Source organism: Marmota monax, unplaced genomic scaffold (assembly GCF_021218885.2).
Source record: "Marmota monax isolate L192 unplaced genomic scaffold, Marmota_monax_Labrador192_F-V1.1 WCK01_AAM20220418_F8-fsc00166, whole genome shotgun sequence".
Taxonomy (NCBI): Eukaryota; Metazoa; Chordata; class Mammalia; order Rodentia; family Sciuridae; genus Marmota; species Marmota monax.
Window position 1 is genome coordinate 3,605,853 of NW_026693344.1, and position 17,757 is coordinate 3,623,609.

Consider the following 17,757-nt stretch of genomic DNA (forward strand, 5'->3'; position numbering starts at 1 on the left):
TATTCATTTAATGAATTGAATTTCTTTCAATGGTTTTGTGAATTTTAATGTTAATGGCTAAAAGGAGAAAAGTTTTAACTTCATTTCTATTTCCAAATCTTTAGAATTTATTTTCCCTTTGTGTTAATTTTTTGCCCAAAGAGTTCACAAAGCCCTTGCAGTCAGCAGTATGTTGCAGCTGCCTCATTTGAAGCTTGTATGAGCCATTCATCACATTTTCAGAAAGTTTGTCAATTCCCATGATGAAAGATTTATGTCATTTCTCCATTAGGTTTATGAGAATTGTATTTCTTTTTCTCTAGAAATATAATACAGTGCTCTTCACATTTTAGGGATTAAATGAGCTACTGAAATGAACTTCCTTAATTTTAATTCCTTTCTGTTTCCAAATGTCTCAAATTTTTTTGTAGAGAAGGTTTCAGTTTATTTATTAAATAAATACCCTGCATTTATATTCATGGAGAAAATATAGCATGAATATTTTCCCTTTTCAATTCCTCAGTCTTTGATTCTATTTCAGTTTGGACCAACCTCCCAGTCTATGTTCATCAACCTTGTTTCAAATGTATGACTGAACATAGAAAAAGAGGTCAAATCCTCTTGGTGTCAGAATTGGCAGCAATAGATCATGAAAGATTTCCTGGAGAACTGTGTTTGCAGTTCCTTCACTTGAGCACTAGCCTCTGTTCTTTCTGTCCACAATGGAGATGGAAAATAGCTGGCTTCCTTACATTGCTTACTAGTTCAGCATAGCAGGATGTCAGGCACCATTTGCTGTCCTTCATGGCAAAGGCAAGGTAATTAATACAAGATAAACATGCCAGAGAAATAAAGTAGGAAAATACCTTACAGTAACTCGGGTGTGAAAAGAAATCCCTTTTGAACTTTCTAAAGGAAGACTCAGGTGACTTTGCATGGTTAATATTAGGAAGCTCATGTTATGGGGGAGGAAGTGTAAAGAGAATGAACATCTCTTAAGGAGTATAAAAGAATATGGAAAATTTCATCTCTCTGCAAAATTACAGTAAGTAATTTTTCATGTCCATTGTGATCCAATGATTTTTAGCCTGACTTTTATGCTTTATCTCTTAACTAATTCATGTTTAATTAGTAGAGTCTTCTCCTCTTAGAGAGTTTTACTTCTTAAATTTAAAAGTGTTATGCCTTATTCAATGTGAATAGATCACAGGATATTTAATAATGTATATTTAAAGAATCCTTTTTAAAAATAGGATTTTAATTTTAAATTAATTTTAGATCTAAGAAAAGTTTCAAAGGTAATCAGTGTTCCTAGATACCATACCTAGTTTTGCCATTGTTAGCATCCTACATCTCCTTGGTACATCAATCAAACCAACAAATTGACATTGATATATTATTATGAACTAAACTCCAGACATTATTTGGATTTCATTCATTTTCCCACTAATTTCTACTTTCTGCTCCAGGATATCCAATGATCCTACGCTGCATTTTGTTATCTTATTCCTTCAGTCTCCACTGGTATGTGACAATTGCCTAGTGTTTCCTTAGTTTTTCATTACCTTTGGAAGTTCTGGCCAGATGTCCTGTAGAATGTCTCCCAAATGGAGTTTGATGTCTTTCTCATCATTAGATTTCAGTTCCAGATTTCGTGGAAGAATATTACAGGTAAGATGCCCCTTTCTTCATAACATATCAGGTAGTACAAGGTGTCCATATGATGTTACTGGTGATGGTAGCCTACATCACTTATTTAAGGCAGTTTTCTCCACTGTTTTTCTCCACAATTTTTCTTTCTGAGCTTTATCCTCTGGAAGTAAGTCATTAAGTGTAGCCCATTCCCCAGTGGGTGGGGAAGGAGTAAGCTTTACCTCCCAAAGGGGTCAAAAGTCCTCTTTTCATTGTCCTGTGAATTTTTATTATTCAAGAGTCAATAAAATAATCACTATCAGAACAAGTTCAATTGAGAAATCGGATGATGCAATAAATTCTAAGTCTATTCATATACGCATTTATCAACCATATGAAGATTTCCACTAACTTTCCTAAAACTGTTGTAGTTCAATTTTCTTGTTACTTTTTATATCAACTCTGGCTTGGTGGTGAACTTTTCCTGGGCAGACTCACAGATAAGCCTATTCATAGTCTAAAGAAATAAGTCATGTATTATGTGGTAAGAGTCAGAAAGAATGTTCCCAACTATTCTTGGTTTCCTGCATTGCTCCTTTCACAATTTAAGGTTAAACATGACCCATTTTGCCCTCTAGCAATACAGGCTCAGTGAATTTCCACAGGAGCTAATTCAAATGTGTGGCACAAGAAGCCTCCTAAGGCAAGGGATTTACTTTCACATTCTAACATCTTTGCCAATAAATCTGCCTGTGTCAAGCTCAATAAATATAAACAAGAAAAATGTTATTTTTTTAAAGGCAATTTGATTTTTATTTCTGATTTTCTTTGGAAGCATAGGTGATCCAAACTAGCGATTTAATATGGTATTCCTGCCCCACTGACCAGGAAACCTATGTCAAGTACCAGCTCTTTTATCTAGCTTTTTGTGAAGGCTGAGGGTTTTCTCCTCCATGAGGAACCCTTAGATGGCTTGCCTCTTCATAAACAGCTTTTAGGAACTTGTGACAACCAGACTGGTCAGATTTAACTTACTGATCAGATGTCCCTTTCTCCTTGCCCTATCATAAAATTTGGGTTTCTTCATAAGACTATTTATATAGTTTTGAGATGAGCCCCATTCCTAACTTCATTTATTGTACTAATATTCTTTTGCTTCTGTGAAAATGCCAATTGAAAGTTTTCATGTATCTTAAAAGTCACTTTAAATCCTTTTGTAAATAAGATGAAGCAAAAATATAGAAGCAAAATCACATTGTTGGTGATAGGGACACATGGCTACCCAGGAGAAATCTAGGTATAATTTGTTTTCATGTGGAGCTTGCAGGGTATTTAAAGAACTGTTATTTGTAACCCAACACTTTTAGGCACATATACTTATGGCTTTTTGGTCCCTTTTTTCTGGAAGCGTGATCCCAGCAGAGAGTAGTGGTCCAATGACTACTTAGACTAGAAGGTCCAAGCTGGGAGGGTTTTTTATTATGACTGTCTGTCACATGGCATTGTCCCCCCAGTCCATTTAGAGGTAGAGCTCAAACAAGCAAATGGAAATAGAAAAGGTAGTATGTTAGGGATCCTTAACATAATGTGACCTATCACTTGGTTATAATGAATATTTTGTTCTTCTCCCCACCCTGGAATAATGACAGACTATTACCATGGGGCCATGACAAGTTTCATTCCCTTGAACTGTCTAGTTTTACCACTTTCCCTTGCTAAAAGTCACTTATTGGAGTCAGAGAAGCTGCAGACAATGCAAATAGAATGATTCCTATATGTCTCTAGGGATACAGTTTTCTGAGCTACACTACAAATCTACCAAGGGCATGAGAAAGAAGAAAGCAAAAAAGAAATCATCTCTGCTAATTCAATTGTGGGTTTCCTTGGATCAAAGACTAACTACTATAGCATACCAAGTTCAAGACTTTACTCATAGGATGCTGGAGGCCCTCTCCTCATGATTTATATTAAGGCCTATATATGGTACACATGTGGCCTCTATGGAAGTACATTTAAAAGAGTCTTTTTTATCATGGCCAAACTAAGGAACAGCATCCAAGGAGGTCTTATTCTGGTGATGCTGTTTAAGCCCTAGAAGGTTGAAGGAAGTAAGGAAAATGAGTAGAGGAAAGAAGAAGTTTAAAATATTGAACACCAAGTAGGTTTAAATCTTAAAGTGGAATATAAAATTTTCTAGCAAATTTGCAATTCCATTGGAACATACAGACAAATGATTCAAGTGCCAGGGAGCTTGGTTCCCAGGGCCTCAAGATAGGAAGGAAAAAATATGTATACATTGATGGGCATGGGTATCATTTTTAATTTTTTTTTAACCCAAGGGTCCTAAAACACATTTTGCTGGATGAAAACAGTTGATGTTATCATTTTCTTGGTTCTTCTATGGAATTAGTAATGACTACAAATTTTACTATGTAACCATAAGTGTTCAAGAAATGGAATTTTCTATATTTGTCATAATTTTATTTCTATCTCAAGCCTTTGCCCCATTGGTAATTGACCCTTATTCAATTTGAAATAATCTTATTATAATCATAGTTTCCTGGGTCAGTTGAATTACCTTTTACCCAAACCTTTCTCCCCACATCTTTTTGAAACAGTATTTAATTTCTCAAAATAAGGGAAATGAATATCTGAACAAAGTATTGATATTGAGTATTCTCTCTCTTCAGTTTCATCTTTCTTCCCTGAAGTAGTAAATCCCAAATGTTTTGGCTATCCAGGTTAAGAAAAATGTGATTTGTAGAAAAATCAACATACCAATAGATCAGACAATTATGCATAATCTGTATTGGAACATTTCTCCCTCTTATCTACCTTCTTCCATTCTTCCTCTTCCATCTCTTCCTCTTCATCAACCTTTTCTTCCTCTTCTTCCTCCTTGTTATCTTTTTCTTCCAGCTGTTTCTTTTATAGTTGATCTTTATTATTTTCTTCTGCAGCTAGAAGGAGAAAGAAAGATGAAAATTACCTCAATTAGGGTTTCTTCTTGCTCAGCAACTAGTGCATGTTGGATGAGATGGACACAGATCATATGGTCAGGTGATTTACTATAATTTTCTGTTTGTTTTTTTTTAATTAAAACTTTTCTTTGTGTTCCTTTGCAAATTTTCTCAAGATCATGTGCACTGACTTGGAGTTATGCATTTTAGAAGCTGCAGAGAATGTGCCATAGTTATAAATATTACAGGAAAATAGTCAAAACTCAAGTTCAGCTAAATGAGTCAGCTAAATGAGTGAAAATTGAGAGATGACTTTAAATAACAGGCTTTGTGCTAATTCATTTGAGTTGATTGTCTAGAGTTCTCTTATTCTGAGAATTGACACTCTCTCATCCTCATGTATTATTCTGTCCTTGTTCCAGACTAGAGTTGGCTGACCAAGCTGAACCTGTTAGTCTCTCTGAGACTTTGGGATCCAGGATAGAAATTCTAGGTACAGTTGGAGGAAGTTATAAATGTGAGTAGTGTCGTATTTTGTATTTATTATAAAGACTGAGATGGCAGAAAATACTGCTAAGCAATGAACAAATTCAAGAAGCAGAAAAAAAAGAACAAATATTCTAAGGGTTTTTGAGGCTTTGGTTTCAGTTTTTCCCTTTGGCTTAAGTTTCAATATGTTACTTGCAACCAAACAAGTCCTAACCAATACTTGCCAATGCCTTTTATGCCAAGATAATTCACATTGACTCTATTACCATCCTGTAGAGGAGCAAATGACTTGGTATTTTTCACTAGCCATGTGAAGTCATTTCTCTATCCATGTGGTTTTGTTTAGGAGTTGAGGCACAAAAAGAAAACCACGTGTTTACAACTTCAAAATTCTGGAGCCCTTTAAATTATCAGAGAGACATTAAAAATGATACAAGCAATATTGATTGAATTTTAGTTTGACCAATCAAAAGTTTTAAAGTATAATGAATATTTTTGTCAACTTGCCTTTGAACAGTCTGCTTACTGCTGGTGAAAGAAAACATATCTGCTTTTTTGTTGTTGTTATTTTTAAATAGGTTTTCGAGAATATGCAGTTTTCCTCCTAAAAATGAAAAATTCTATACATGAACTTTGTTTTCTGTTTAATTAACTCCTTTTTCTAGAAAGGTGAATTTAAGCTGGCCAGAAAAAAAAAAGATGGAAAACCATGAATCTATGCAAACTATTGGCTGGCATAACTTAAACAAGGTATTTAGTTGTAATTCAAATCTCAACACTGCTCTGCAACTTGAGTTAATTATCCAATTCCTTACTCACTCAGTTTTCTTATCTACAAAATGAGGATAAGGACACCTACCTCATTGGACAATTGTGAATAAGTAAATGACTTCATATGTACAGGTCATGAAGAATAGTACCTTGCATTAGATGTGTACATCATTTGCGCATGTGATGTGTAAAACAGCTCAATTCATGTTAGCTATTGTTTGCTCAGACAGAAATGCTAGAAAACATACAGTGTTGATTGTCCTTGCTAGAAGTACATTTGGAGTACAACTAGCCCTTCAACAAATGGATATTTCACATTACTCCATTTTTGTAATATTTTCAAGGTATTGAAAAACTAAATTAAAGCTTAAACTGAAAGAAAAAATGCACACCCTATGCAACATTTAGGAATAATAGGGTGCTGTCACAAAGTCTAACAATACAGACTGCCAAATTATCAGTATCCTGGGGACTCTGCCCATACGAAGTCTTAAAATAGACTTATTCTTTTCCTTTTTTTCTTTTGTAACAGAACCCCTATTTTTTTTGTGATAAGCATTCCATATGATTCAACTGGGAATTAAACTGAATCATCTTCTTCCAAGCCACAAGGTGGGCACATGATCAAGGACTAGCCAGTAAGAATGTCCTGTCCAGAGCTGTGAGGAAAAGCATTCCCTCTGTAATAGGATGTGAGCTTTTGATTACTGGCCATGATCCACCAAAGTGAAGAGACCTATTGGATAAAGAGAGATGAGATCTTGATAGATTTCTCTGAGATTCTGTATTTCAGCCTTACTTTGGGGGGTGGGTGGAGTATCATCTGAATTTTAGTGATATAGCTCTCTAATATTTTTAGTTAATTTTTTTTCTTTATACTAGTTTAAGTAAGGTCTTAAATCATTCCCAACTGAAGTTTCAGATGACTATATATAGCTATTCTGTGTTTCCTTTTAGAAGCTAAAGTGTAGCATTCACATTTTGCTTTTAGAAGAATGGAATACAATAATATCTGCTCTCCTCCTCAATAGAAAAAAAACAAAGAGGAATTTGGTTATTCTCTTTTTCCCCTAGTCCAGTTAAATTTAAGAATTAGAAAATTTGGCTAACTAGAGAAGATTGAAAAAGAATCAAGAAACAGATTTTAATTAAAAAAAAATTTTAACAAATTGGTGTTAATTCTAAGTTCACCGAAGTCAAATATGGAGCCATCTTAAAAATATAGGTTTTAGAATGAAGACTTCCAAATTCATGAAGCAGGAGATTATGTCAAATTTAGTTATCTGCCCTACACTAAGATCACACAGCAGTATCAAAGGTAGGCTTTAGTTCAATTGGAAAAACATTCTGATACTTCACTCAGAAGCACATTAGACTTTATCTGAACATGTAAATAAATTATTTATAAGAAGATGTAAATAAATTATTTTAAACCCAGCAAAAAGAATGAGAAAGCACTGAGTACATCCTAACTCTGTGTCCTATCCCCTGCCCCATTTTCCTATCCCCTTTAAAATGAGTAATCCTCATTCCAGCAATATGTACTGGGTGAGAAAGGGCCAGCAGGTGGTTTGGTGGCAGAAAACTCTTTAGAATGTCATGAAAGACTCTTTCCTTTGGGAATAGTTAGGAAACTTCCATCTGCCTAACTAACATCCACCCAAGGCAAAAGTAAAAGAAAATTAAATTCTCTCTACCCATCCCTTTCTTCATCATACCATCTCCTACAGAAACACTGCTTTCCAATTTTTGTAGCTCTCCACACTTCCTTGAATGCTCAAATATTCAGAGGATGTGGGAAAACACCAGTAACTGGAAATACTGAAGTTTGGTCATACTTATCAACTCTAGACATGTGTTGTGACAAGAGCCATATATAGTACACAAGGTCTAATTGTCCAAAACTACCTATCTTTTAAACCTATCACAAGTCTTGCCACTTTCATTGACCTTCCCAATTATTTTAGTTTTTGAAAATTTCTTAATTTTCCTGAACTAGTAGAAGGGCTGATTGTAAATGGTCTTATGATGTTTTCTATTTTTTAGTGTATAGGACTTTCTGATAAAATATATAGTCTTTAGGGGAAAGCATACAACTACTTTTATTTAATTCATTTTCACCCAGTAGCTCATCTTGTTCTAGGTTAAATGTATATGAATGGAGACTTTCCAGTAGTCTTACATGTGTCAATTAATGCTGGTTTCTTCTATACGTTCTATAAATCTTTGCAAAACAGCACAAAGTTACTATCTACAATTTCAGACCAGACTGTACACTCTTAAGCAGCCATATAATTAATAAAACTAATTAAAATTGTAAAGAAAGCCAGCAAATAACACAATCACTGTTGTAGCACAATCATTCCATATTATTCGCTTAAGTAATTATTTGCTTAAGTACTCAGGTAAAACCTGGCTCTGCATCTTGTGGAGAACTTAAAAGATCAGTAGGTTAATATGGAGAAAGGAAGTGAGAAGTTTATAAAGGAATTACTTCAAAAGTAAAAGCAAATTAAATTCTCTGGAAAAACAAAAAGAAAAGCAAAAGGATAAGATAAAAGGAAAATTACTGATGTGTGCACAAATATGCATATATTATTTTTCTGTGTGTCCGTATACAAACACATAAGAGGAATGCAATGAAATCTGTTTCTTTTTATGGTTGACTCTTCTGTGTGTAGTGGGATTTTCTGGTTACATCTGAGCTAAATATTATGGCAAATAGCAGAACACAGTAGTTATTGCACATGATTGTCTGTGAACTGGGTGGGCAGGAATTTTTCATTTCATAAATCATTTCAGCTTGCTGCTCTAATTTCATAGCACTGAGAGACTAAAAAAAGCTCAAGAAGGAAAAACGTGTTTTGTGTCTCATCGTAGTCTACCCTTCCCAGTTTAGATAGGTCTTTAGTGTTAATGACCAGTTGGTTTTTTTTTTTTTTTAAAGATGTTTCAAACTATCATTATTGTTCTGGTTTTGAAGCAAATTATTATGCTTTCTTATTTATTTTCTTCCTTACCAGGAAAATGTAGTACCAAAGCAATTGGGCATACTGCTCCCTTCCTTTATTTATGCTTATTTATAGGGCAATCTGTATCAATGAAATAATGCTATATTATTTTCTTGCTGATTGCTTCATGTTCATAGTTCAAACTTCCAGCCAAGGTCCTAAAGTGGTTTTGCCCTTATTTAAGATTTTCTGCTACAGACATTCTATTACAGCTTTGCAAATAAGTACCTCCCCAGCCTCAACTTGGTACAAAGGTAATTTAGTAATTTAAATAAACACCCTTGCCAATCTGTTTCCTCCCTTCTAGGAGACTGGGGAAATAGTTTCCCTCATATTTCAGGGTTTTCCCCACTTTTTAAAAATAATCCTTTAGCTTTCAACCAAGAGATCTTTTTTATTTGCCCCTTTCAATGCTTTATTCACTCAAATTACTCAATACAATTATACTCTATAGATTCTTACTCAAAAAATAACAATCCTTAATTCTAGGCACTGCAATAGACATAATCCATTCACAGCAAAAAAAAATAGATTGATTAATTTATTGCTAACTATTCTAGAATAATCCTAAGCACTGCAAAACACACTTAATCATGACAAGCTAGTGACAGACATTCCCTCTGTGTGCTGTTTATTTTTTATTATTTATTTTTTTAATAGTTGTGCATGACAATACACTGATTTCAACCAAGAGATCTTTAGGTAAATTGTCTTTAATATGTTTCCAGGACAGATACAGAACACACAGTGGGACAAAGACTAATAAAATGAGTAAAAATTTTGCTTAACAGCAAATGTAATGACTATAGTTTTGGAATTTGCCTACTGTGTGGGTTAGAAATTTAATTCAGTTCTCTAGACTATGTGGTTATCATGATTAATCAAAATCTAGAACTATAGAACTATGGCATCCTGTCTTCTGCCAGGAACTCCCCATGCCCCTTCTCAGTGGCATTTCCCACAACAGTAAAAATACAAACAAACAACAAACAAAAAACTGTCTTTAAGTTTTTCCTGTATTCTAATCTTGCCTTTTCCCCTAGCATTTCGATAAAGCCCTCATATGTTTACTAATCTCACATTTAGAATTGGTTAACAGAAACTAGTATACAAACGTCAAATGAAAAAAAAAAAGGTACCCCTTATACTTAAACAAACTTTTAAATTCACCATGTTATTGCTAAAATGAACAGAATCACAGCTGTGCTGTGTTAACATGGAAACAGCCTCTGTGCTAAGTGAGCTTTTGTTGGTTTTAGTCAGTAGGTTTCTGATTGAATTTTCATGAACATTTTGAGTATCATTTGCTCTTAATTTCTTCTGCGACCATGCAAACCACACTACTCAGTTAACCACTGTGATTTGATTTCAAGAAAGTTAAAAAGAATTACATAAAAACAAATTCATTATTATTACATGGCTGAATTTAGTGTGGTTCTTCTTGTATTGCTTGATTTTTTGAAAGGAAGTGTAAAAATTGAAGCAATATGAGAATAATCCCTTGTTCCAAGCTACAAGATAGAGAACTAGTAACACAAGCAGAATTAAATCCTTTATTTTTATTCAATGTGATTAGTTTGTGTAAGTATGGACTTGCTTAAGTAAAAGATGCAAATTCTTGATTTAACTATTATAACTCATGAGGGGGAATAAAAAAGTCAAAAAAGTCAAGTGAGCTGTCCGTGGGGGCTCGCGCCTGTAATCCCACTGGCCCAGGAGGCTGAGGCAGAAGGATCACAAGTTCAAAGCCAGCCTTAGCAAAAGCAAAATGCTGACAACTCAGTGAGACCCTGTCTCTAAATAAAATACAAAAAAAAAATAGGTCTGGGGATGTAGCTTAGTAGGCAAGTGTAAAGTCAAGTGAAACATAGTGCTACGTTTTGTCACAGAATTAATTCTCAAAATACTCATTTAATAAATTTCAAAATAGAAGTGAATGAATAACCCACCCAACTTGGGGTAGGCCAAATCAGAAATCTTTCCTGGGATTTTTGAACATAACCAATAGAAAGCATCTTTCAGTCTCACTCTAGAGGCAAGACTGTATCACAGCATACTAGATCTAACAGATTTTTAGTGTAAGACTAGAATCAGAAAGATTTGGGGACTTTGGGGGTTTTTTTTGTTTGTTTGTTTTGGTTTGGTTTTTGGTGAGTGTGTGTGTGTTTGTGTATGTCCAGCTAACTGCCTCCTGTGCCCTCCACTGGTTTTCTTGAGATTTGGTTACATGCATCAATAGATATCCCTTTTACCTAATTTAGCTTAATTTGGATTTAAGTCACTTCCAAAAAAAAAAAAAAATCCTCATAATAATATTTAAAAAATTGGTTTTGTGTATTTTTTTGTAAAATTTGCAAAAAGAAATAGATATATTAAGCTGGGTATGGTGGCACATCCCTGTAATCACAGAGATTCAGGGAATGTGATTCTGATTCTGCTGAGGCAGGAGGATTGCAAATTCAAGGCCGGTCTGAGCAACTGGTGAGACCCTATCTCAAAACAACAACAACAACAACAAAAAACCTGGGGATATAGCTCAGTGGCAAAGTGCCTCTGGGTCCAATAACCAGTACTGCCACAAAAAAAGAAAAAGAAATAGATAAATTTATATTTATTTTCTTTTACATGCTCTTGTCTTTTTCTCTTGAATTAAGGTCCTGGGCATTTCTGGTACATGTCTCATTAATAGGAAATCATGAAAACAAACTATAAGATTTAAGGGGAGAATATATATATATATATATATATATATATATATATATATATATATATATATATATATATATCATACTATACTATACAGTACAACTTGCAGGGATGATCTTTTTATATTTGTATTTTCTTCCCTTAAGTTCTTTTTTCTCTTTCATAATATGTTTCCAATCCCTTTCAGACCAGGCAAGAACAAATGTTTTAGTTACTGTGGCCTAAACAGAGGTCTTTTATAAAAGAGAGCTGAGAAGGGCAGAGTAGACAAGAAGTTTTACATTTTTACAAAGAAGGTGGGGGTGGAGGAGGAGAGAGGTAGAAATCAGTGATGAGAGGAGGCAGGTAGTAGATACAGCCTCTGTAAACTATTTTTTCCCTGAATTACTGTAAGGTATAATCAGCCACATGCTGCTCATTTTGAGTTTCCTTTGCTACCTTCCCCAGCTCTGGCAACTTGTATGTGTACCTATTTGCCTGAGTGTGTCATGGTACATCTGGTAGGGTTAGTAAGAAGGATGAGACATGACAGGAAAATGAGTACTGAACTCATTTAAAAGCCAAAGAAAATACTCTGCAGTTGAGTCAATAGTCCTCCAAGAATTTTTTCAGTACCTAGTAATGTACACATCTTTTTTCCTTGGGCAGAGGAAGGGAAAGGCACTGATTTTCTCTATGTTCTTAAGTGATTTTTTGGTCTTCTTTAGTGTCTGAGTAATCTTCATGAAATAAACAATGAAAGAAAATTCTATCTTGAAATATTTTGTTCTCATATTTTTATAGTTAGGCTTAAATAATTTGAGAAGAATTAGGGACTTAATTCCTCCTAATAAGAGTTAGTGGTCATAGCTGGTAACTATGAATAATAGTAGTAGCTAAACTTTAATGAGCTCTTATGTGTCAAACACCATGCAGAGAGTTTAGGTAGGTTATTTCACTTGAACTCTGTGTGTTGTTTGATTTCCCTTACTTTATGTATGAAAAAAAAAAACAGAGACAGAGAGTTTGGAAGTGGTAATCATGGTAGTTGGTGTTAAAATAGTAGCAGACTTATTGCTAACATTTAGTAATATGTGGCAAGAGTAATTCAAGTACTGTTTTATTTAATCCTTACAAGAATATAGTGATTCAAGTGTGACCCTTTCATTTGTTTCTGAATGCTGGGTGTTATAAGCTATATTATTTTCATTTATTATTTGTTATTTAGGAAAGATAGGGAACACTAAATTCAATCCTCATTTACATAAGTCATTCAAAATTCAGAAATATTCAAATGTAAAATTAAATGTGTATCTTTAAGCCAAAGCAAGGTGCTATTATTTTCTCATCTTGCAAATGGAGAAATCAAGGCTTAGTGGCAATTAAAACCATGCCCAAATTTATACACACCGCTAGTAACAAAGTCAGAATGTAAACATGGGTCTTCCTAGTATAGAATGTGTGTACATCTAAATTGGTCTTCAGTGATGAGAGAAAATATCAGATTTTCCTTGGCAGATTCCAGAGCAAAGCATCAGTCAAAAGCATTTAAGAAGAAAAATTTCCAATACTTACTTTACATAATTTTGAATGGATATCTAAAATAAAAATTAAAAGGTAGATTGGAGCCAGGCATGGTGGCTCACACCTGTAATCCTGTAAGCAGGATTACGTCTTCACACCTGTAAGCAGCTCAGGAGATTGAGGCAGGAGTACCACAGGTTCGAAACCAGCCTCAGCAATTTAACGAGGCTGTAAGCAACCTAGTAAGCCCCTGTATCAAAATAAAATATTAAGTGTGCTGGTTTCCAGAGACAAACTGAGAAACAGCCAGGAGAAACATGTTTAGATAGGCGTGATGCAATCAAAGGTTTACTATATCATAACAAAGAGTGGCTGTGTTGCTCAGTGGTTAAGTGCCCTTGACTTCAATTCCTGGTGCGCACACAAAGTAGATTGGAGGCAGCCTCTGTAACCACTCATCTGGAATCTTTAAATATAAATTCTCTTAGCAGCAAGATCATGAAATAATTGCCTGAATACCGACTGGACTCTCCACTTCCCCTTTCCTTGCAAAGTCAGCCATTAGCTGGATGTCTGTCTTGGCTTTTTGCCTAATTGGGCAATTCTAAGAGAAAATATTCATATTTTGAACAGCATCATTTCTTCACACATATTTAATGCCACAAACAAAGACATTTTGAGAAGCTAAATAATAGTGCTTGGGCATAGTTTCAATCATGTCTTACTACTTTGTTATATGACCCAATTCCCTAGTTAACATTTTCTCAGGCAGTTATTTCCTGTGCTCTTCCTGAGGTTTCCACAACTAGCCATTTTTTAGGAGAGTGGTAGTTAAAATAATAGAGCTTTTAAGGAATCTGAAGTTTAGTGATTAGGATTGTGGCCAATGGTTGCATTTCCTGCTATCTGTGAGAATATATAAAGTAGAATTCCTTCCTAATTATTGCAAAAACAAACATCCTTACATTTTTTTTTCCTCCAGAAGATTGATAAGAGAAAGAGTCAGCAGACCATAGTGCCACAGGAACATTGTACTTTAAGAGAAACAAAACAGGAAACAAACCAAGAAAACCTATCTTGATTTCCAGAGACAAACTGAGAAACAGCCAGGAGAAACATGTTTAGATAGGCGTGATGCAATCAAAGGTTTACTATATCATAACAAAGAGGTCTGCATATGATCAAACTTTTGAACGTTCTATTGCTGAAGATATTTGGAAGCAGTATTATTTATTTTCCAATAGATCTTAAATGGAAAAGCACAGATCTTCAGAAGACTGGTTTATAATGAAGAACAGTTTTGAGCATACAAAAGATAAAACAGCCCTACGTTTCAAACCACCATAGTTTAAGTTGTTTACCTGAAAGGGCAAGAGACTTTATCAAAATGAACACAACAATATCCATGTCCTTATATATTTGAGAATGCTTATGATGGCAACTTTTCCTTCCCCAGGAATTTCACCCTTCTGTATGTATTAAGAAATTCCATCTTTCTTAATAAAAGTTATAGCCAATTCAGTCAAGCATAGGATCAGGCTGCCCAAATCCTTTCCCCTCTGCAGAGTCTGGCTGGTTATTTTTGCCACCCCTGTGCCAGTTCAGTCCTTACGTGTGATCTGTTTTTGATTGTGCAGCAGGTGCTGTACTGTGTGGCACTTCTTAGACAAGAATTGGGTATGCACAAAGATGTCTACAGTTAGGTGATAAAGGGGAAAGAATGTCAGCTACATCGTGAGCCTTAAAAACAAAAAAGTTTGCCCTTTGAACCCTTTGCATGACATTCTGGAAATAAGAAAACCATTCATAGCACTTAGCATCTGATTTTTCCTGTGTTTTGGTAACTATTTATCCTAACTGCCAAAGGAGTTGCCCTTCTTCTCTTTGCATAGGTGATTTGAGTGAGAACCAGCTAAAAATTTGCGTGTGGAGCACAAGATGCTGGCTTTTACTATTTTGTTCTCCTTTATTGATTTATTTCCATTGACTGGCATGATGCCTGGCATGTAGAAGGAATTCAATAAACATATGTTGATTTGAAGAAGGAAGATACATGTTCCATTTGAGTTTCGTTTCAGAAAAGTAAAAGAAAAAAATATATATATATATGCCCACACAGACATATAATGAAAAGAATTTTTACATATAGATAGATAAAAAGAAACCAGAAATGCTAGTTTATTAATAATAGGTCTAGACAATGAAATGGAATCACAAGGTACATTTATTTGTTTGATCACAGGTCGTATTTATATTTATCTTACACTTCTTGACTTGGAGGCAACAGTCTCCTTCAGTTAGGTAAATCTGTATTTCTCTCCATCTTAGTAGATCTTAACTGTCCTATTTGTTTGCTACCATTAGACCTCCCCCCATCCCTTAAATATCTTTCACTTTCCCTGTGCTAACAGCATCTGTTTCTGCCTTCTAGAAGTATCTGCCCCCATGTTCCCATGTGCTGTCCCTCAAGTCAGCTGAGGGGCATATGTGAGGAAAACAATGCCCCAAGTTATCAATGAACAAGTGAAAATTTGATTAAGTGTAAGAAACTTTGAAATATTATTAGTTCTAAAAAAGTAGGCAAAGTCTTTTATGAATTTTTAAATTGTCTTCTGAAAATAAACTCACTGAATATAGGAATTCTCTCTCTCTCTGAATTCTTTCTCTATGTAGTGTCTAGTGAGAAAATAATATGCACATCAAGCTATGACTTTCTGATTTTAGAATTTAGAAGAGATATGGCTACAGTTCTTACCTTGATATTTTAACCCTTCAACAGCAGGAAAAAGAATAAATATTTATTCATGGGACAGATCACAACAAATTTCAAAGTTAATTGAATGTAAAAGGAAAATTTCCTTTGGTATTTGGTTTTCATACAGGTAACCATAGTTACTTCTATATTATGGCCATTAAATTTATTAACTGTGACACCTAAAAAATAATCATAAAATGTGAATGTTATGCATATATGTATTTTGTTGGTATCAGAGATTGAACCCAGGGGCACTTAACAACTGAGCACATCCTCAGCCTTTTAAAAGTTTTATTCTAAAATAGGGTGTTGCTAAGTTGCTTAGGGCCTCCCTAAGTTGCTGATGCTGGCTTTGAATTTGTGATCCTCCTGCCCCAGCCACCCAAGTTACTGGGATGACAGGCATGCACCACCACATCCAGTTGATTGCTATATTTTTTCAAAAAAGGAAATTGATTAAAGAAACTAGAGATAATGTATTTTATCTAATTCCACTGTAAGTAGTACTTACTCCAAGGTTAAAGTCACAAAGTGTCAGGAAGTAGGGGATTCTGTTATGGCACGAAATTCTCAAGCTATTGAAAATGAGTTAAAATGCAAGAACTTGAAATTGCATACTATCATGGACAATCTGGTGGTTCATATTCATACCATCATTACAAAAACAGATTGTTTGTTTTATAATTTTCTTTCATTTTTATTTAAATATATCAGATTTGATATGTTCCCTGTCAGAGGTTAGGTTCCCAGTATCCTTTCTCTTCATTTTTATTTTGTTGAATATTTTCCAGAAATTTTTAATATCAAGTTATAAAAATGATTTTTTTAACCAAGTGTCCATCTACTCATTTAAGGAACACTCTTTTCTTACATAAATATTCTGCTCAGAATCCACTGTACTGATTAAATCATAGATTGCTCCCTACTGTACCCAGATTTATATATATTAATAAAAAAGTGTTCCAAGTACAATAAAAGCACAAGAAAACTCAATATATTTTGGTTTCCATCAATCAGTTTATACTGGTTGAGCTCTAAGACATTTATTTTCTCTGTGTCTGCTATACTGTGACTTCTGCAACCATTCTCATGCTAGGTATCCATTTCCTTTGTGTTCTTATCCATGTTTACTCCATTATTACAGGTCAAGTGGCATTCTAGGTCTTAGATCCAAAGGGTTCTCCATCCTCCTGCTGTTTTGAGCAATCAAAAAAATTTAAATTTGAAGTTCAATGGAAACCTCAGAATTTCAATGAACAAATTCCACTATCTCAAAACTATCAGAACCACAGACCTTCAGAATCCCTATTCAATGACTTTAGTGTACATGTTTATCTGAGAATAGAGAATAGAGCTTCCCAACACAAGAAAGAAAGAGAAAAAACTGGCACTTTTTCCACAGCCCTTAACTGATGCCTTGAAAACTTTGGCCAAATACGTGTGTGGTTAAGGCAGTAACAATTACCATATAAATGAGTCATCACTTGGTTTATGTTTTATTTGAGTCAGGTACACAGAGCATAATGTGAGTGAGTTCAGGTGGACCAAATAAAGAACTACTATGCTGCTCTGACTAAAATGTAAATTAATAATATCTAATAAAAATAGGTGACTTTGCAAATAAATGATAATGCAGTTAGGAAAGTCTGTTTCATTTCCCTAAAGAGTTAAATGAACTGTGAGAATAAAAATTTATCCTTTAGAGATTGTGTGTTGTGTGTGTGTGTGTGTGTGTTCACATTCATTGAGCTCACAAGCACTCACAAGTGGACAGATGACCACTTGACAATAATACAGTTAAAGATTTCCAAGGGGAGCCAGCTGAAGCCGACTCCTCCCCTGGGGAGGGAGTGTGGTGTGCAGGAGGAGTGTTTTGTGGAATTTGAATCACCAAATGACACCTAGGGTGTCCTGCCCAAGGACTAAGCTATTAGACAAAACCCAAAGACTT

General features: G+C 34.6%; 1 long non-coding RNA gene across 2 annotated transcripts in view; it reads left to right on the top strand.

Annotated features, from left to right (window-relative positions):
* Window positions 1–899: 899 nt before the first annotated feature.
* The window catches only part of LOC124101073 (uncharacterized), a 56,908-nt gene continuing 40,050 nt past the window's right edge, over window positions 900–17,757 (top strand). Inside the window, exons 1-4 of one of the 2 annotated variants that reach the window (XR_006854527.2) lie at window positions 900–1,024; window positions 1,449–1,650; window positions 4,572–4,671; window positions 4,994–5,088. This is a non-coding gene — a long non-coding RNA (uncharacterized LOC124101073). The remainder of the gene's footprint in view (window positions 1,025–1,448; window positions 1,651–4,571; window positions 4,672–4,993; window positions 5,089–17,757) is intronic. The other variant, XR_009228015.1, reaches the window with a different exon arrangement.